The following is a 19,741-nucleotide window of genomic DNA, read 5'->3' on the forward strand; positions in this document are numbered from 1 at the left end:
TGTTTAGCTGGATGGACAACCAGCAGGAAAAACAATGCAGCCAAAGATTTATTCTCCAACCACATTCCCTGAGGCACGCGGCCATACAAAGGGACAAAAGCAGGACACAAGAGAAAAGGCGATTTGAATCCCGTTCGTAGTGTCGAATTTCCTCAATTTGACCGAACGCCATATGAAGCAACAATTTGAATCAGATATTGCATTTAATTTCAGTCGCAAAATGTTAAGCGATCACACACTGCAAACCGCACGCAAAAAGAAAATCACAAGGCCCGTGCGAGGCACTAAACCGCATTCAAATACAGCAACCAAATCAGTTAGCGTCAAAGATTTTGTCATTAGAAATTCATACCTCTAGCATTTGGCTGAAAACAAGAGATTGCAGGGGCTACTCGCTTCTCGGCCGCGGCGCTAGCGACAGCAACAAGTCATCCGGTCACAGCTGAGTCCTCCAACTTACTGGAACTGCATGTGACAGAGCAGTTCAATCCTCAGGCCCTGATTGGACACATTCAATGGGGGTGTTCTCGCGCCGCTCTATGTGATTGGTTGGTTGTTGTCATGTGATCAGGGTGCAGGGCGATGCAAGGAAGCTGCAGTTCTCTGGCAATTGTAATAGTTGCAAGCTTTCCATTCTAATCCATGTATGTGTAAACCTGAGGAAAGTGTAGAAAAGGTTTTTCAGAATGGATTATCCACTGTGGCCGATTTTCCTGCTGGATATTAATGCAAGAACGCTGCACTTGGAGTATTGGTATAAGGGATGTAGAATATCCATGCTGCCTGGCAGAAGACTGATCGATGAAGCGATTGTTCCCATTGGAAACAGGAAGGCGGCAGCAGTATGCTCACCAGTGTTCATTTCACGGAATCAAAGACTCCATTTTTAAACAACAGATGAGTTTGCAAAAATTAAAAGTTACTCACGTCTCTGGGTGGGCTCGAACCACCAACCTTTCAGTTAACAGCCGAACGCGCTGGCCCATCGCGCCACAGAGACAGACACGAAAATGTTTGCAATTGCAATTATTCCACATGAACCCATGTGATTATGTGCCAGAGTGTTCACAGCAGAGGCACCGATTTCGAAGCAAATGAGAAGCTGCGTGGGTCCAAATCACTGTCAGGGTAGTCGTGGCCGAGTGGCTAAGGTCGATGGACTAGAAATCCATTGGGGTTTCCCCGCGCAGGTTCGAATCCTGCCGACTACGGCACCGAGGACGTCGTCCCAAATGATCGCTTTTTACTTAATTTGAACTGCTGCCTTTCGGTTCCTCTGCCGAGATTCAAAGCTGCAATCAAACAAAGTTTCAAGCAGAAAGTATAACAAGCACTTCACCCCATTATGACATTACGAGAGGCCTAAGCCAAAGGAGAATACTACGTTATTTAACGCTCTTGAAACCGTCAAAGCAATTTTAACCGTCGAAAATATTTTATTTTGCAACCCATTGAAGAAAATGCACGTCTTCCGCGCAGCCATCTTCCAGTTGATGCTGCTTCCTACTGCGATGCTTTTTTAATGAACTAAGGCAGACGAGCCACAGTTCTCAACACCGCCGGCCTAAATCGCTACAATAGATCATAAGAAATAGGAGCAGGATTTGGCCATGCGGCCCTCGATCATGCTCCGCCATTCAATAAGATCATGGCTGATCCTCTACCTCAACTGAAAGTTACCCACCTTGCCCCATATACCTAGATTTCCGTAATGTACATATCCATCTCAGTTAGGAATGTACTCAACGACTGAACCACCACAGCCCTCTGCGTTAGAAAACTCCAAAGATACACAACCCTTACAATGAAGCAATTTCTCCTCATCGCAATCTTAAATGGCCGGCCCCTTATTCTGAAACTTTGACCCCTAGTTCGGGCTCCACAGCCAGGGTAAACAACCTCTCAGAATCCGCCCAGTCAAGCCATGAAAGAATTTATGTGTTCTTCCTTCGTAGCGTCTGCTGAATTCATTTCACAACAGAAAACTATGTTTAGCTGGATGGACAACCAGCAGGAAAAACAATGCAGCCAAAGATTTATTCTCCAACCACATTCCCTGAGGCTCACGGCCATACAAAGGGACAAAAGCAGCACACAAGAGAAAAGGCGATTTGAATCCCGTTCGTACTGTCGAATTTCCTCAATTTGACCGAACGCCATATGAAGCAACAATTTGAATCAGATATTGCATTTAATTTCAGTCGCAAAATGTTAAGCGATCAGACACTGCAAACCGCACGCAAAAAGAAAATCACAAGGCCCGTGCGAGGCACTAAACCGCATTCAAATACAGCAACCAAATCAGTTAGCGTCAAAGATTTTGTCATTAGAAATTCATACCTCTAGCATTTGGCTGAAAACAAGAGATTGCAGGGGCTGCTCGCTTCTCGGCCGCGGCGCTAGCGACAGCAACAAGTCATCCGGTCACAGCTGAGTCCTCCAACTCACTGGAACTGCATGTGACAGAGCAGTTCAATCCTCAGGCCCTGATTGGACGCATTCAATGTGCCGCTCTATGTGATTGGTTGGTTGTTGTCATGTGATCAGGGTGCAGGGCGATGCAAGGAAGCTGCAGTTCTCTGGCAATTGTAATAGTTGCAAGCTTTCCATTCTAATCCATGTATGTGTAAACCTGAGGAAAGTGTAGAAAAGGGTTTTCAGAATGGATTATCCACTGTGGCCGATTATCCTGCTGGATTTTAATGCAAGAACGCTGCACTTGGAGTATTGGTATAAGGGATGTAGAATATCCATGCTGCCTGGCAGAAGACTGATCGATGAAGCGATTGTTCCCATTGGAAACAGGAAGGCAGCAGCAGTATGCTCACCACTGTTCATTTCACGGAATCAAAGACTCAATTTTTAAACAATAGATGAGTTTGCAAAAATTAAAAGTTACTCACGTCTCTGGGTGGGCTCGAACCACCAACCTTTCAGTTAACAGCCGAACGCGCTGGCCCATTGCGCCACAGAGACAGACACGAAAATGTTTGCAATTGGAATTATTCCACATGAACCCATGTGATTATGTGCCAGAGTGTTCACAGCAGAGGCACCGATTTCGAAGCAAATGAGAAGCTGCGTGGGTCCAAACCACTGTCAGGGTAGTCGTGGCCGAGTGGTTAAGGCGATGGACTAGAAATCCATTGGGGTTTCCCCGCGAAGGTTCGAATCTTGCCGACTACAGCACCGAGAACGTCGTCCCAAATGATCGCTTTTTACTTAATTTGAACTGCTGCCTTTCGGTTCCTCTGCCGAGATTCAAAGCAGCAATCAAACAAAGTTTCAAGCAGAAAGTATAACAAGCACTTCACCCCATTATGACATTACGAGAGGCCTAAGCCAAAGGAGAATACTACGTTATTTAACGCTCTTGAAACCGTCAAAGCAATTTTAACCGTCGAAAATATTTTATTTTGCAACCCATTGAAGAAAACGCACGTCTTCCACGCAGCCATCTTCCAGTTGATGCTGCTTCCTACTGCGATGCTTATTGAATGAACTAATGCAGATGAGCCACAGTTCTCAACACCGCCGGCCTAAATCGGTGCATTAGATCATAAGAAATAGGAGCAGGATTTGGCCATGCGGCCCTCGATCATGCTCCGCCATTCAATAAGATCATGGCTGATCCTCTACCTCAACTGAAAATTACCGACCTAGCCCCATATACCTTGATTTCCGTAATGTACATATCCATCTCAGTTAGGAATGTACTCAACGACTGAACCACCACAGCCCTCTGCGTTAGAAAACTCCAAAGATACACAACCCTTACAATGAAGCAATTTCTCCTCATCGCAATCTTAAATGGCCGGCCCCTTATTCTGAAACTTTGACCCCTAGTTCGGGCTCCACAGCCAGGGTAAACAACCTCTCAGAATCCGCCCAGTCAAGCCATGAAAGAATTTATGTGTTCTTCCTTCGTAGCGTCTGCTGAATTCATTTCACCACAGAAAACTATGTTTAGCTAGATGGACAAACAGCAGGAAAAACAATGCAGCCAAAGATTTATTCTCCAACCACATTCCCTGAGGCACGCGGCCATACAAAGGGACAAAAGCAGCACACAAGAGAAAAGGCGATTTGAATCCCGTTCGTAGTGTCGAATTTCCTCAATTTGACCGAACGCCATATGAAGCAACAATTTGAATCAGATATTGCATTTAATTTGAATCGCAAAATGTTAAGCGATCACACACTGCAAACCGTACGCAAAAAGAAAATCACAAGGCCCGTGCGAGGCACTAAACCGCATTCAAATACAGCAACCAAATCAGTTAGCGTCAAAGATTTTGTCATTAGAAATTCATACCTCTAGCATTTGGCTGAAAACAAGAGATTGCAGGGGCTGCTCGCTTCTCGGCCGCGGCGCTAGCGACAGCAACAAGTCATCCGCTCACAGCTGAGTCCTCCAACGTACTGGAACAGCATGTGACAGAGCAGTTCAATCCTCAGGCCCTGATTGGACACATTCAATGGGGGTGTTCTCGCGCCCCTCTATGTGATTGGTTGGTTGTTGTCATGTGATCAGGGTGCAGAGCGATGCAAGGAAGCTGCAGTTCTCTGGCAATTGTAATAGTTGCAAGCTTTCCATTCTAATCCATGTATGTGTAAACCTGAGGAAAGTGTAGAAAAGGGTTTCCGGAATGGATTATCCACTGTGGCCGATTTTCCTGCTGGATTTTAATGCAAGAACGCTGCACTTGGAGTATTGGTATAAGGGATGTAGAATATCCATGCTGCCTGGCAGAAGACTGATCGATGAAGCGATTGTTCCCATTGGAAACAGGAAGGCAGCAGCAGTATGCTCACCACTGTTCATTTCACGGAATCAAAGACTCCATTTTTAAACAATAGATGAGTTTGCAAAAATTAAAAGTTACTCACGTCTCTGGGTGGGCTCGAACCACCAACCTTTCAGTTAACAGCCGAACGCGCTGGCCCATTGCGCCACAGAGACAGACACAAAAATGTTTGCAATTGGAATTATTCCACATGAACCCATGTGATTATGTGCCAGAGTGTTCACAGCAGAGGCGCCGATTTCGAAGCAAATGAGAAGCTGCATGGGTCCAAACCACTGTCAGGGTAGTCGTGGCCGAGTGGTTAAGGCGATGGATTAGAAATCCATTGGGGTTTCCCCGCGCAGATTCGAATCCTGCCGACTACGGCACCGAGGACGTCGTCCCAAATGATCGCTTTTTACTTAATTTGAACTGCTGCCTTTCGGTTCCTCTGCCGAGATTCAAATCTGCAATCAAACAAAGTTTCAAGCAGAAAGTATAACAAGCACTTCACCCCATTATGACATTACGAGAGGCCTAAGCCAAAGGAGAATACTACGTTATTTAACGCTCTTGGAACCGTCAAAGCAATTTTAACCGTCGAAAATATTTTATTTTGCAACCCATTGAAGAAAATGCACGTCTTCCGCGCAGCCATCTTCCAGTTGATGCTGCTTCCTGCTGCGATGCTTATTTAATGAACTAAGGCAGACGAGCCACAGTTCTCAACTCCGCCGGCCTAAATCGCTACATTAGCTCATAAGAAATAGGAGCAGGATTTGGCCATGCGGCCCTCGATCGTGCTCCGCCATTCAATAAGATCATGGCTGATCCTCTACCTCAACTGAAAGTTACCGACCTTGCCCCATATACCTTGATTTCCGTAATGTACATATCCATCTCAGTTAGGAATGTACTCAACGACTGAACCACCACAGCCCTCTGCTTTAGAAAACTCCAAAGATACACAACCCTTACAATGAAGCAATTTCTCCTCATCTCAATCTTAAATGGCAGGCCCCTTATTCTGAAACTTTGACCCCTAGTTCGGGCTCCACAGCCAGGGTAAACAACCTCTCAGAATCCGCCCAGTCAAGCCATGAAAGAATTTATATGTTCTTCCTTCGTAGCGTCTGCTGAATTCATTTCACCACAGAAAACTATGTTTAGCTGGATGGACAACCAGCAGGAAAAACAATGCAGCCAAAGATTTATTCTCCAACCACATTCCCTGAGGCACGCGGCCATACAAAGGGACAAAAGCAGCACACAAGAGAAAAGGCGATTTGAATCCCGTTCGTAGTGTCGAATTTCCTCAATTTGACCGAACGCCATATGAAGCAACAATTTGAATCAGATATTGCATTTAATTTCAGTCGCAAAATGTTAAGCGATCACACAGTGCAAACCGCACGCAAAAAGAAAATCACAAGGCCCGTGCGAGGCACTAAACCGCATTCAAATACAGCAACCAAATCAGTTAGCGTCAAAGATTTTGTCATTAGAAATTCATACCTCTAGCATTTGGCTGAAAACAAGAGATTGCAGGGGCTGCTCGCTTCTCGGCCGCGGCGCTGGCGACAGCAACAAGTCATCCGGTCACAGCTGAGTCCTCCAACTTACTGGAACTGCAAGTGACAGAGCAGTTCAATCCTCAGGCCCTGATTGGACACATTCAATGGGGGTGTTCTCGCGCCGCTCTATGTGATTGGTTGGTTGTTGTCATGTGATCAGGGTGCAGGGCGATGCAAGGAAGCTGCAGTTCTCTGGCAATTGTAATAGTTGCAAGCTTTCCATTCTAATCCATGTATGTGTAAACCTGAGGAAAGTGTAGAAAAGGGTTTTCAGAATGGATTATCCACTGTGGCCGATTTTCCTGCTGGATTTTAATGCAAGAACGCTGCACTTGGAGTATTGGTATAAGGGATGTAGAATATCCATGCTGCCTGGCAGAAGACTGATCGATGAAGCGATTGTTCCCATTGGAAACAGGAAGGCAGCAGCAGTATGCTCACCACTGTTCATTTCACGGAATCAAAGACTCCATTTTTAAACAATAGATGAGTTTGCAAAAATTAAAAGTTACTCACGTCTCTGGGTGGGCTCGAACCACAAACCTTTCAGTTAACAGCCGAACGCGCTGGCCCATTGTGCCACAGAGACAGACACGAAAATGTTTGCAATTGGAATTATTCCACATGAACCCATGTGATTATGTGCCAGAGTGTTCACAGCAGAGGCACCGATTTCGAAGCAAATGAGAAGCTGCGTGGGTCCAAACCACTGTCAGGGTAGTCGTGGCCGAGTGGTTAAGGCGATGGACTAGAAATCCATTGGGGTTTCCCCGCGCAGGTTCGAATCCTGCCGACTACGGCACCGAGGACGTCGTCCCAAATGATCGCTTTTTACTTAATTTGAACTGCTGCCTTTCGGTTCCTCTGCCGAGATTCAAAGCTGCAATCAAACAAAGTTTCAAGCAGAAAGTATAACAAGCACTTCACCCCATTATGACATTACGAGAGGCCTAAGCCAAAGGAGAATACTACGTTATTTAACGCTCTTGGAACCGTCAAAGCAATTTTAACCGTCGAAAATATTTTATTTTGCAACCCATTGAAGAAAATGCACGTCTTCCGCGCAGCCATCTTCCAGTTGATGCTGCTTCCTACTGCGATGCTTATTTAATGAACTAAGGCAGACGAGCCACAGTTCTCAACACCGCCGGCCTAAATCGCTACATTAGATCATAAGAAATAGGAGCAGGATTTGGCCATGCGGCCCTCGATCATGCTCCGCCATTCAATAAGATCATGGCTGATCCTCTACCTCAACTGAAAGTTACCGACCTTGCCCCATATACCTTGATTTCTGTAATGTACATATCCATCTCAGTTAGGAATGTACTCAACGACTGAACCACCACAGCCCTCTACGTTAGAAAACTCCAAAGATACACAACCCTTACAATGAAGCAATTTCTCCTCATCTCAATCTTAAATGGCCGGCCCCTTATTCTGAAACTTTGACCCCTAGTTCGGGCTCCACAGCCAGGGTAAACAACCTCTCAGAATCCGCCCAGTCAAGCAATGAAAGAATTTATATGTTCTTCCTTCTTAGCGTCTGCTGAATTCATTTCACCACAGAAAACTATGTTTAGCTGGATGGACAACCAGCAGGAAAAACAATGCAGCCAAAGATTTATTATCCAACCACATTCCCTGAGGCACGCGGCCATACAAAGGGACAAAAGCAGCACACAAGAGAAAAGGCGATTTGAATCCCGTTCGTAGTGTCGAATTTCCTCAATTTGACCGAACGCCATATGAAGCAACAATTTGAATCAGATATTGCATTTAATTTCAGTCGCAAAATGTTAAGCGATCACACACTGCAAACCGCACGCAAAAAGAAAATCACAAGGCCCGTGCGAGGCACTAAACCGCATTCAAATACAGCAACCAAATCAGTTAGCGTCAAAGATTTTGTCATTAGAAATTCATACATCTAGCATTTGGCTGAAAACAAGAGATTGCAGGGGCTGCTGGCTTCCCGGCCGCGGCGCTAGCGACAGCAACAAGTCATCCGCTCACAGCTGAGTCCTCCAACGTACTGGAACTGCATGTGACAGAGCAGTTCAATCCTCAGGCCCTGATTGGACACATTCAATGGGGGTGTTCTCGCGCCGCTCTATGTGATTGGTTGGTTGTTGTCATGTGATCAGGGTGCAGAGCGATGCAAGGAAGCTGCAGTTCTCTGGCAATTGTAATAGTTGCAAGCTTTCCATTCTAATCCATGTATGTGTAAACCTGAGGAAAGTGTAGAAAAGGGTTTTCAGAATGGATTATCCACTGTGGCCGATTTTCCTGCTGGATTTTAATGCAAGAACGCTGCACTTGGAGTATTGGTATAAGGGATGTAGAATATCCATGCTGCCTGGCAGAAGACTGATCGATGAAGCGATTGTTCCCATTGGAAACAGGAAGGCAGCAGCAGTATGCTCACCACTGTTCATTTCACGGAATCAAAGACTCCATTTTTAAACAATAGATGAGTTTGCAAAAATTAAAAGTTACTCACGTCTCTGGGTGGGCTCGAACCACAAACCTTTCAGTTAACAGCCGAACGCGCTGGCCCATTGTGCCACAGAGACAGACACGAAAATGTTTGCAATTGGAATTATTCCACATGAACCCATGTGATTATGTGCCAGAGTGTTCACAGCAGAGGCACCGATTTCGAAGCAAATGAGAAGCTGCGTGGGTCCAAACCACTGTCATGGTAGTCGTGGCCGAGTGGTTAAGGCGATGGACTAGAAATCCATTGGGGTTTCCCCGCGCAGGTTCGAATCCTGCCGACTACGGCACCGAGGACATCGTCCCAAATGATCGCTTTTTACTTAATTTGAACTGCTGCCTTTCGGTTCCTCTGCCGAGATTCAAAGCTGCAATCAAACAAAGTTTCAAGCAGAAAGTATAACAAGCACTTCACCCCATTATGACATTACGAGAGGCCTAAGCCAAAGGAGAATACTACGTTATTTAACGCTCTTGGAACCGTCAAAGCAATTTTAACCGTCGAAAATATTTTATTTTGCAACCCATTGAAGAAAATGCACGTATTCCGCGCAGCCATCTTCCAGTTGATGCTGCTTCCTACTGCGATGCTTATTTAATGAACTAAGGCAGACGAGCCACAGTTCTCAACACCGCCGGCCTAAATCGCTACATTAGATCATAAGAAATAGGAGCAGGATTTGGCCATGCGGCCCTCGATCATGCTCCGCCATTCAATAAGATCATGGCTGATCCTCTACCTCAACTGAAAGTTACCGACCTTGCCCCATATACCTTGATTTCTGTAATGTACATATCCATCTCAGTTAGGAATGTACTCAACGACTGAACCACCACAGCCCTCTACGTTAGAAAACTCCAAAGATACACAACCCTTACAATGAAGCAATTTCTCCTCATCTCAATCTTAAATGGCCGGCCCCTTATTCTGAAACTTTGACCCCTAGTTCGGGCTCCACAGCCAGGGTAAACAACCTCTCAGAATCCGCCCATCAAGCAATGAAAGAATTTATATGTTCTTCCTTCTTAGCGTCTGCTGAATTCATTTCACCACAGAAAACTATGTTTAGCTGGATGGACAACCAGCAGGAAAAACAATGCAGCCAAAGATTTATTCTCCAACCACATTCCCTGAGGCACGCGGCCATACAAAGGGACAAAAGCAGCACACAAGAGAAAAGGCGATTTGAATCCCGTTCGTAGTGTCGAATTTCCTCAATTTGACCGAACGCCATATGAAGCAACAATTTGAATCAGATATTGCATTTAATTTCAGTCGCAAAATGTTAAGCGATCACACACTGCAAACCGCACGCAAAAAGAAAATCACAAGGCCCGTGCGAGGCACTAAACCGCATTCAAATACAGCAACCAAATCAGTTAGCGTCAAAGATTTTGTCATTAGAAATTCATACATCTAGCATTTGGCTGAAAACAAGAGATTGCAGGGGCTGCTCGCTTCCCGGCCACGGCGCTAGCGACAGCAACAAGTCATCCGCTCACAGCTGAGTCCTCCAACGTACTGGAACTGCATGTGACAGAGCAGTTCAATCCTCAGGCCCTGATTGGACACATTCAATGGGGGTGTTCTCGCGCCGCTCTATGTGATTGGTTGGTTGTTGTCATGTGATCAGGGTGCAGAGCGATGCAAGGAAGCTGCAGTTCTCTGGCAATTGTAATAGTTGCAAGCTTTCCATTCTAATCCATGTATGTGTAAACCTGAGGAAAGTGTAGAAAAGGGTTTTCAGAATGGATTATCCACTGTGGCCGATTTTCCTGCTGGATTTTAATGCAAGAACGCTGCACTTGGAGTATTGGTATAAGGGATGTAGAATATCCATGCTGCCTGGCAGAAGACTGATCGATGAAGCGATTGTTCCCATTGGAAACAGGAAGGCAGCAGCAGTATGCTCACCACTGTTCATTTCACGGAATCAAAGACTCCATTTTTAAACAATAGATGAGTTTGCAAAAATTAAAAGTTACTCACGTCTCTGGGTGGGCTCGAACCACAAACCTTTCAGTTAACAGCCGAACGCGCTGGCACATTGTGCCACAGAGACAGACACGAAAATGTTTGCAATTGGAATTATTCCACATGAACCCATGTGATTATGTGCCAGAGTGTTCACAGCAGAGGCACCGATTTCGAAGCAAATGAGAAGCTGCGTGGGTCCAAACCACTGTCAGGGTAGTCGTGGCCGAGTGGTTAAGGCGATGGACTAGAAATCCATTGGGGTTTCCCCGCGCAGGTTCGAATCCTGCCGACTACGGCACCGAGGACGTCGTCCCAAATGATCGCTTTTTACTTAATTTGAACTGCTGCCTTTCGGTTCCTCTGCCGAGATTCAAAGCTGCAATCAAACAAAGTTTCAAGCAGAAAGTATAACAAGCACTTCACCCCATTATGACATTACGAGAGGCCTAAGCCAAAGGAGAATACTACGTTATTTAACGCTCTTGGAACCGTCAAAGCAATTTTAACCGTCGAAAATATTTTATTTTGCAACCCATTGAAGAAAATGCACGTCTTCCGCGCAGCCATCTTCCAGTTGATGCTGCTTCCTACTGCGATGCTTATTTAATGAACTAAGGCAGACGAGCCACAGTTCTCAACACCGCCGGCCTAAATCGCTACATTAGATCATAAGAAATAGGAGCAGGATTTGGCCATGCGGCCCTCGATCATGCTCCGCCATTCAATAAGATCATGGCTGATCCTCTACCTCAACTGAAAGTTACCGACCTTGCCCCATATACCTTGATTTCTGTAATGTACATATCCATCTCAGTTAGGAATGTACTCAACGACTGAACCACCACAGCCCTCTACGTTAGAAAACTCCAAAGATACACAACCCTTACAATGAAGCAATTTCTCCTCATCTCAATCTTAAATGGCCGGCCCCTTATTCTGAAACTTTGACCACTAGTTCGGGCTCCACAGCCAGGGTAAACAACCTCTCAGAATCCGCCCAGTCAAGCAATGAAAGAATTTATATGTTCTTCCTTCTTAGCGTCTGCTGAATTCATTTCACCACAGAAAACTATGTTTAGCTGGATGGACAACCAGCAGGAAAAACAATGCAGCCAAAGATTTATTCTCCAACCACATTCCCTGAGGCACGCGGCCATACAAAGGGACAAAAGCAGCACACAAGAGAAAAGGCGATTTGAATCCCGTTCGTAGTGTCGAATTTCCTCAATTTGACCGAACGCCATATGAAGCAACAATTTGAATCAGATATTGCATTTAATTTCAGTCGCAAAATGTTAAGCGATCACACACTGCAAACCGCACGCAAAAAGAAAATCACAAGGCCCGTGCGAGGCACTAAACCGCATTCAAATACAGCAACCAAATCAGTTAGCGTCAAAGATTTTGTCATTAGAAATTCATACATCTAGCATTTGGCTGAAAACAAGAGATTGCAGGGGCTGCTCGCTTCCCGGCCGCGGCGCTAGCGACAGCAACAAGTCATCCGCTCACAGCTGAGTCCTCCAACGTACTGGAACTGCATGTGACAGAGCAGTTCAATCCTCAGGCCCTGATTGGACACATTCAATGGGGGTGTTCTCGCGCCGCTCTATGTGATTGGTTGGTTGTTGTCATGTGATCAGGGTGCAGAGCGATGCAAGGAAGCTGCAGTTCTCTGGCAATTGTAATAGTTGCAAGCTTTCCATTCTAATCCATGTATGTGTAAACCTGAGGAAAGTGTAGAAAAGGGTTTTCAGAATGGATTATCCACTGTGGCCGATTTTCCTGCTGGATTTTAATGCAAGAACGCTGCACTTGGAGTATTGGTATAAGGGATGTAGAATATCCATGCTGCCTGGCAGAAGACTGATCGATGAAGCGATTGTTCCCATTGGAAACAGGAAGGCAGCAGCAGTATGCTCACCACTGTTCATTTCACGGAATCAAAGACTCCATTTTTAAACAATAGATGAGTTTGCAAAAATTAAAAGTTACTCACGTCTCTGGGTGGGCTCGAACCACCAACCTTTCAGTTAACAGCCGAACGCGCTGGCCCATTGCGCCACAGAGACAGACACGAAAATGTTTGCAATTGGAATTATTCCACATGAACCCATGTGATTATGTGCCAGAGTGTTCACAGCAGAGGCACCGATTTCGAAGCAAATGAGAAGCTGCGTGGGTCCAAACCACTGTCAGGGTAGTCGTGGCCGAGTGGTTAAGGCGATGGACTAAAAATACATTGGGGTTTCCCCGCGCAGGTTCGAATCCTGGCGACTACGGCACCGAGGACGTCGTCCCAAATGATCGCTTTTTACTTAATTTGAACTGCTGCCTTTCGGTTCATCTGCCGAGATTCAAAGCTACAATCAAACAAAGTTTCAAGCAGAAAGTATAACAAGCACTTCACCCCATTATGACATTACGAGAGGCCTAAGCCAAAGGAGAATACTACGTTATTTAACGCTCCTGAAACCGTCAAAGCAATTTTAACTGTCGAAAATATTTTATTTTGCAACCCATTGAAGAAAACGCACGTCTTCCGCGCAGCCATCTTCCAGTTGATGCTGCTTCCTACTGCGATGCTTATTTAATGAACTAAGGCAGACGAGCCACAGTTCTCAACACCGCCGGCCTAAATCGGTGCATTAGATCATAAGAAATAGGAGCAGGATTTGGCCATGCGGCCCTCGATCATGCTCCGCCATTCAATAAGATCATGGCTGATCCTCTATCTCAACTGAAAATTACCGACCTTGCCCCATATACCTTGATTTCCGTAATGTACATATCCATCTCAGTTAGGAATGTACTCAACGACTGAACCACCACATCCCTCTGCGTTAGAAAACTCCAAAGATACACAACCCTTACAATGAAGCAATTTCTCCTCATCTCAATCTTAAATGGCCGGCCCCTTATTCTGAAAGTTTGACCTCTAGTTCGGGCTCCACATCCAGGGTAAACAACCTCTCCGAATCCGCCCAGTCAAGCCATGAAAGAATTTATATGTTCTTCCTTCGTAGCGTCTGCTGAATTGATTTCACCACAGAAAACTATGTTTAGCTGGATGGACAAACAGCAGGAAAAACAATGCAGCCAAAGGTTTATTCTCCAACCACATTCCCTGAGGCACGCGGCCATACAAAGTGACAAAAGCAGCACACAAGAGAAAAGGCGATTTGAATGCCGTTCGTAGTGTCGAATTTCCTCAATTTGACCGAACGCCATATGAAGCAACAATTTGAATCAGATATTGCATTTAATTTCAGTCGCAAAATGTTAAGCGATCACACACTGCAAACCGCACGCAAAAAGAAAATCACAAGGCCCGTGCGAGGCACTAAACCGCATTCAAATACAGCAACCAAATCAGTTAGCGTCAAAGATTTTGTCATTAGAAATTCATACCTCTAGCATTTGGCTGAAAACAAGAGATTGCAGGGGCTGCTCGCTTCTCGGCCGCGGCGCTAGCGACAGCAACAAGTCATCCGGTCACAGCTGAGTCCTCCAACTTACTGGAACTGCATGTGACAGAGCAGTTCAATCCTCAGGCCCTGATTGGACACATTCAATGGGGGTGTTCTCGCGCCGCTCTATGTGATTGGTTGGTTGTTGTCATGTGATCAGGGTGCAGGGCGATGCAAGGAAGCTGCAGTTCTCTGGCAATTGTAATAGTTGCAAGCTTTCCATTCTAATCCATGTATGTGTAAACCTGAGGAAAGTGTAGAAAAGGGTTTTCAGAATGGATTATCCACTCTGGCCGATTTTCCTGCTGGATTTTAATGCAAGAACGCTGCACTTGGAGTATTGGTATAAGGGATGTAGAATATCCATGCTGCCTGGCAGAAGACTGATCGATGAAGCGATTGTTCCCATTGGAAACAGGAAGGCAGCAGCAGTATGCTCACCACTGTTCATTTCACGGAATCAAAGACTCCATTTTTAAACAATAGATGAGTTTGCAAAAATTAAAAGTTACTCACGTCTCTGGGTGGGCTCGAACCACCAACCTTTCAGTTAACAGCCGAACGCGCTGGCCCATTGCGCCACAGAGACAGAAACGAAAATGTTTGCAATTGGAATTATTCCACATGAACCCATGTGATTATGTGCCAGAGTGTTCACAGCAGAGGCACCGATTTCGAAGCAAATGAGAAGCTGCGTGGGTCCAAACCATTGTCAGGGTAGTCGTGGCCGAGTGGTTAAGGCGATGGACTAGAAATCCATTGGGGTTTCCCCGCGCAGGTTCGAATCCTGCCGACTACGGCACCGAGGACTTCGTCCCAAATGATCGCTTTTTACTTAATTTGAACTGCTGCCTTTCGGTTCCTCTGCCGAGATTCAAAGCTACAATCAAACAAAGTTTCAAGCAGAAAGTATAACAAGCACTTCACCCCATTATGACATTACGAGAGGCCTAAGCCAAAGGAGAATACTACGTTATTTAACGCTCTTGGAACCGTCAAAGCAATTTTAACCGTCGAAAATATTTTATTTTGCAACCCATTGAAGAAAATGCACGTCTTCCGCGCAGCCATCTTCCAGTTGATGCTGCTTCCTACTGCGATGCTTATTTAATGAACTAAGGCAGACGAGCCACAGTTCTCAACACCGCCGGCCTAAATCGCTACATTAGATCATAAGAAATAGGAGCAGGATTTGGCCATGCGGCCCTCGATCATGCTCCGCCATTCAATAAGATCATGGCTGATCCTCTACCTCAACTGAAAGTTACCGACCTTGCCCCATATACCTTGATTTCCGTAATGTCCATATCCATATCTCAGTTAGAAACTGAACCACCACAGCCCTCTGCCTTAGAAAACTCCAAAGATACACAACCCTTACAATGAAGCAATTTCTCCTCATCTCAATCTTAAATGGCCGGCCCCTTATTCTGAAACTTTGACCCCTAGTTCGGGCTCCACAGCCAGAGTAAACAACCTCTCAGAATCCGCCCAGTCAAGCCATGAAAGAATTTATATGTTCTTCCTTCGTAGCGTCTGCTGAATTCATTTCACCACAGAAAACTATGTTTAGCTGGATGGACAACCAGCAGGAAAAACAATGCAGCCAAAGATTTATTCTCCAACCACATTCCCTGAGGCACGCGGCCATACAAAGGGACAAAAGCAGCACACAAGAGAAAAGGCGATTTGAATCCCGTTCGTAGTGTCGAATTTCCTCAATTTGACCGAACGCCATATGAAGCAACAATTTGAATCAGATATTGCATTTAATTTCAGTCGCAAAATGTTAAGCGATCACACACTGCAAACCGCACGCAAAAAGAAAATCACAAGGCCCGTGCGAGGCACTAAACCGCATTCAAATACAGCAACCAAATCAGTTAGCGTCAAAGATTTTGTCATTAGAAATTCATACCTCTAGCATTTGGCTGAAAACAAGAGATTGCAGGGGCTGCTCGCTTCCCGGCCGCGGCGCTAGCGACAGCAACAAGTCATCCGGTCACAGCTGAGTCCTCCAACTTACTGGAACTGCATGTGACAGAGCAGTTCAATCCTCAGGCCCTGATTGGACACATTCAATGGGGGTGTTCTCGCGCCGCTCTATGTGATTGGTTGGTTGTTGTCATGTGATCAGGGTGCAGGGCGATGCAAGGAAGCTGCAATTCTCTGGCAATTGTAATAGTTGCAAGCTTTCCATTCTAATCCATGTATGTGTAAACCTGAGGAAAGTGTAGAAAAGGGTTTTCAGAATGGATTATCCACTGTGGCCGATTTTCCTGCTGGATTTTAATGCAAGAACGCTGCACTTGGAGTATTGGTATAAGGGATGTAGAATATCCATGCTGCCTGGCAGAAGTCTGATCGATGAAGCGATTGTTCCCATTGGAAACAGGAAGGCAGCAGCAGTATGCTCACCACTGTTCATTTCACGGAATCAAAGACTCCATTTTTAAACAATAGATGAGTTTGCAAAAATTAAAAGTTACTCACGTCTCTGGGTGGGCTCGAACCACCAACCTTTCATTTAACAGCCGAACGTGCTGGCCCATTGCGCCACAGAGACCGACACAAAAATGTTTGCAATTGGAATTATTCCACATGAACCCATGTGATTATGTGCCAGAGTGTTCACAGCAGAGGCACCGATTTCGAAGCAAATGAGAAGCTGCGTGGGTCCAAACCACTGTCAGAGTAGTCGTGGCCGAGTGGCTAAGGTCGATGGACTAGAAATCCATTGGGGTTTCCCCGCGCAGGTTCGAATTCCTGCCGACTACGGCACCGAGGACGTCGTCCCAAATGATCGCTTTTTACTTAATTTGAACTGCTGCCTTTCGGTTCCTCTGCCGAGATTCAGAGCGACAATCAAACAAAGTTTCAAGCAGAAAGTATAACAAGCACTTCACCCCATTATGACATTACGAGAGGCCTAAGCCAAAGGAGAATACTACGTTATTTAACGCTCTTGGAACCGTCAAAGCAATTTTAACCGTCGAAAATATTTTATTTTGCAACCCATTGAAGAAAATGCACGTCTTCCGCGCAGCCATCTTCCAGTTGATGCTGCTTCCTACTGCGATGCTTATTTAATGAACTAAGGCAGACGAGCCACAGTTCTCAACACCGCCGGCCTAAATCGCTACATTAGATCATAAGAAATAGGAGCAGGATTTGGCCATGCGTCCCTCGATCATGCTCCGCCATTCAATAAGATCATGGCTGATCCTCTACCTCAACTGAAAGTTACCGACCTTGCCCCATATACCTTGATTTCCGTAATGTACATATCCCTCTCAGTTAGGAATGTACTCAACGACTGAACCACCACAGCCCTCTGCGTTAGAAAACTCCAAAGATACACAACCCTTACAATGAAGCAATTTCTCCTCATCTCAATCTTAAATGGCCGGCCCCTTATTCTGAAACTTTGACCCCTAGTTCGGGCTCCACAGCCAGGGTAAACAACCTCTCAGAATCCGCCCAGTCAAGCCATGAAAGAATTTATATGTTCTTCCTTCGTAGCGTCTGCTGAATTCATTTCACCACAGAAAACTATGTTTAGCTGGATGGACAACCAGCAGGAAAAACAATGCAGCCAAAGATTTATTCTCCAACCACATTCCCTGAGGCACGCGGCCATACAAAGGGACAAAAGCAGCACACAAGAGAAAAGGCGATTTGAATCCCGTTCGTAGTGTCGAATTTCCTCAATTTGACCGAACGCCATATGAAGCAACAATTTGAATCAGATATTGCATTTAATTTCAGTCGCAAAATGTTAAGCGATCACACACTGCAAACCGCACGCAAAAAGAAAATCACAAGGCCCGTGCGAGGCACTAAACTGCATTCAAATACAGCAACCAAATCAGTTAGCGTTAAAGATTTTGTCATTAGAAATTCATACCTCTAGCATTTGGCTGAAAACAAGAGATTGCAGGGGCTGCTCGCTTCTCGGCCGCGGCGCTAGCGACAGCAACAAGTCATCCGGTCACAGCTGAGTCCTCCAACTTACTGGAACTGCATGTGACAGAGCAGTTCAATCCTCAGGCACTGATTGGACACATTCAATGGGGGTGTTCTCGCGCCGCTCTATGTGATTGGTTGGTTGTTGTCATGTGATCAGGGTGCAGGGCGATGCAAGGAAGCTGCAGTTCTCTGGCAATTGTAATAGTTGCAAGCTTTCCATTCTAATCCATGTATGTGTAAACCTGAGGAAAGTGTAGAAAAGGGTTTTCAGAATGGATTATCCACTGTGGCCGATTTTCCTGCTGGATTTTAATGCAAGAACGCTGCACTTGGAGTATTGGTGTAAGAGATGTAGAATATCCATGCTGCCTGGCAGAAGACTGATCGATGAAGCGATTGTTCCCATTGGAAACAGGAAGGCAGCAGCAGTATGCTCACCACTGTTCATTTCACGGAATCAAAGACTCCATTTTTAAACAATAGATGAGTTTGCAAAAATTAAAAGTTACTCACGTCTCTGGGTGGGCTCGAATCACCAACCTTTCAGTTAACAGCCGAACGTGCTGGCCAATTGCGCCACAGAGACAGACACGAAAATGTTTGCAATTGCAATTATTCCACATGAACCCATGTGATTATGTGCCAGAGTGTTCACAGCAGAGGCACCGATTTCGAAGCAAATGAGAAGCTGCGTGGGTCCAAACCACTGTCAGGGTAGTCGTGGCCGAGTGGCTAAGTTCGATGAACTAGAAATCCATTGGGGTTTCCCCGCGCAGGCTCGAATCCTGCCGACTACGGCACCGAGGACGTCGTCCCAAATGATCGCTTTTTACTTAATTTGAACTGCTGCATTTCGGTTCCTCTGCCGAGATTCAAAGCTGCAATCAAACAAAGTTTCAAGCAGAAAGTATAACAAGCACTTCACCCCATTATGACATTACGAGAGGCCTAAGCCAAAGGAGAATACTACGTTATTTAACGCTCTTGAAACCGTCAAAGCAATTTTAACCGTCGAAAATATTTTATTTTGCAACCCATTGAAGAAAATGCACGTCTTCCGCGCAGCCATCTTCCAGTTGATGCTGCTTCCTACTGCGATGCTTTTTTAATGAACTAAGGCAGACGAGCCACAGTTCTCAACACCGCCGGCCTAAATCGCTGCATTAGATCATAAGAAATAGGAGCAGGATTTGGCCATGCGGCCCTCGATCATGCTCCGCCATTCAATAAGATCATGGCTGATCCTCTACCTCAACTGAAAGTTACCGACCTTGCCCCATATACCTTGATTTCCGTAATGTACATATCCATCTCAGTTAGGAATGTACTCAACGACTGAACCACCACAGCCCTCTGCGTTAGAAAACTCCAAAGATACACAACCCTTACAATGAAGCAATTTCTCCTCATCTCAATCTTAAATGGCCGGCCCCTTATTCTGAAACTTTGACCCCTAGTTCGGGC

The 19,741-nt window shown here is 45.6% G+C and overlaps 10 non-coding genes across 10 annotated transcripts; 5 read left to right on the forward strand and 5 right to left on the reverse strand.

Moving 5' to 3' along the window:
• Positions 1 to 926: 926 nt before the first annotated feature.
• On the reverse strand, positions 927 to 1,000 carry trnan-guu (transfer RNA asparagine (anticodon GUU)). The gene has a single exon. It is a non-coding gene; the product is annotated as a tRNA-Asn (tRNA).
• Positions 1,001 to 2,902: 1,902 nt separating this feature from the next.
• On the reverse strand, positions 2,903 to 2,976 carry trnan-guu (transfer RNA asparagine (anticodon GUU)). The gene has a single exon. It is a non-coding gene; the product is annotated as a tRNA-Asn (tRNA).
• A 1,913-nt stretch (positions 2,977 to 4,889) lies between these two features.
• trnan-guu (transfer RNA asparagine (anticodon GUU)) lies at positions 4,890 to 4,963 on the reverse strand. The gene has a single exon. It is a non-coding gene; the product is annotated as a tRNA-Asn (tRNA).
• Positions 4,964 to 7,078: 2,115 nt separating this feature from the next.
• On the forward strand, positions 7,079 to 7,160 carry trnas-aga (transfer RNA serine (anticodon AGA)). Its single transcript has one exon. It is a non-coding gene; the product is annotated as a tRNA-Ser (tRNA).
• Positions 7,161 to 9,065: 1,905 nt separating this feature from the next.
• On the forward strand, positions 9,066 to 9,147 carry trnas-aga (transfer RNA serine (anticodon AGA)). The gene has a single exon. It is a non-coding gene; the product is annotated as a tRNA-Ser (tRNA).
• Positions 9,148 to 11,051: 1,904 nt separating this feature from the next.
• trnas-aga (transfer RNA serine (anticodon AGA)) lies at positions 11,052 to 11,133 on the forward strand. The gene has a single exon. It is a non-coding gene; the product is annotated as a tRNA-Ser (tRNA).
• A 1,703-nt stretch (positions 11,134 to 12,836) lies between these two features.
• trnan-guu (transfer RNA asparagine (anticodon GUU)) lies at positions 12,837 to 12,910 on the reverse strand. The gene has a single exon. It is a non-coding gene; the product is annotated as a tRNA-Asn (tRNA).
• Positions 12,911 to 13,038: 128 nt separating this feature from the next.
• trnaf-aaa (transfer RNA phenylalanine (anticodon AAA)) lies at positions 13,039 to 13,120 on the forward strand. Its single transcript has one exon. It is a non-coding gene; the product is annotated as a tRNA-Phe (tRNA).
• Positions 13,121 to 14,823: 1,703 nt separating this feature from the next.
• On the reverse strand, positions 14,824 to 14,897 carry trnan-guu (transfer RNA asparagine (anticodon GUU)). Its single transcript has one exon. It is a non-coding gene; the product is annotated as a tRNA-Asn (tRNA).
• A 128-nt stretch (positions 14,898 to 15,025) lies between these two features.
• trnas-aga (transfer RNA serine (anticodon AGA)) lies at positions 15,026 to 15,107 on the forward strand. The gene has a single exon. It is a non-coding gene; the product is annotated as a tRNA-Ser (tRNA).
• Positions 15,108 to 19,741: the final 4,634 nt, after the last annotated feature.

Source organism: Somniosus microcephalus, unplaced genomic scaffold (assembly GCF_052327205.1).
Source record: "Somniosus microcephalus isolate GS21.2 unplaced genomic scaffold, FLI_Smic_1.0 unresolved_chr9, whole genome shotgun sequence".
Taxonomy (NCBI): domain Eukaryota; kingdom Metazoa; phylum Chordata; class Chondrichthyes; order Squaliformes; family Somniosidae; genus Somniosus; species Somniosus microcephalus.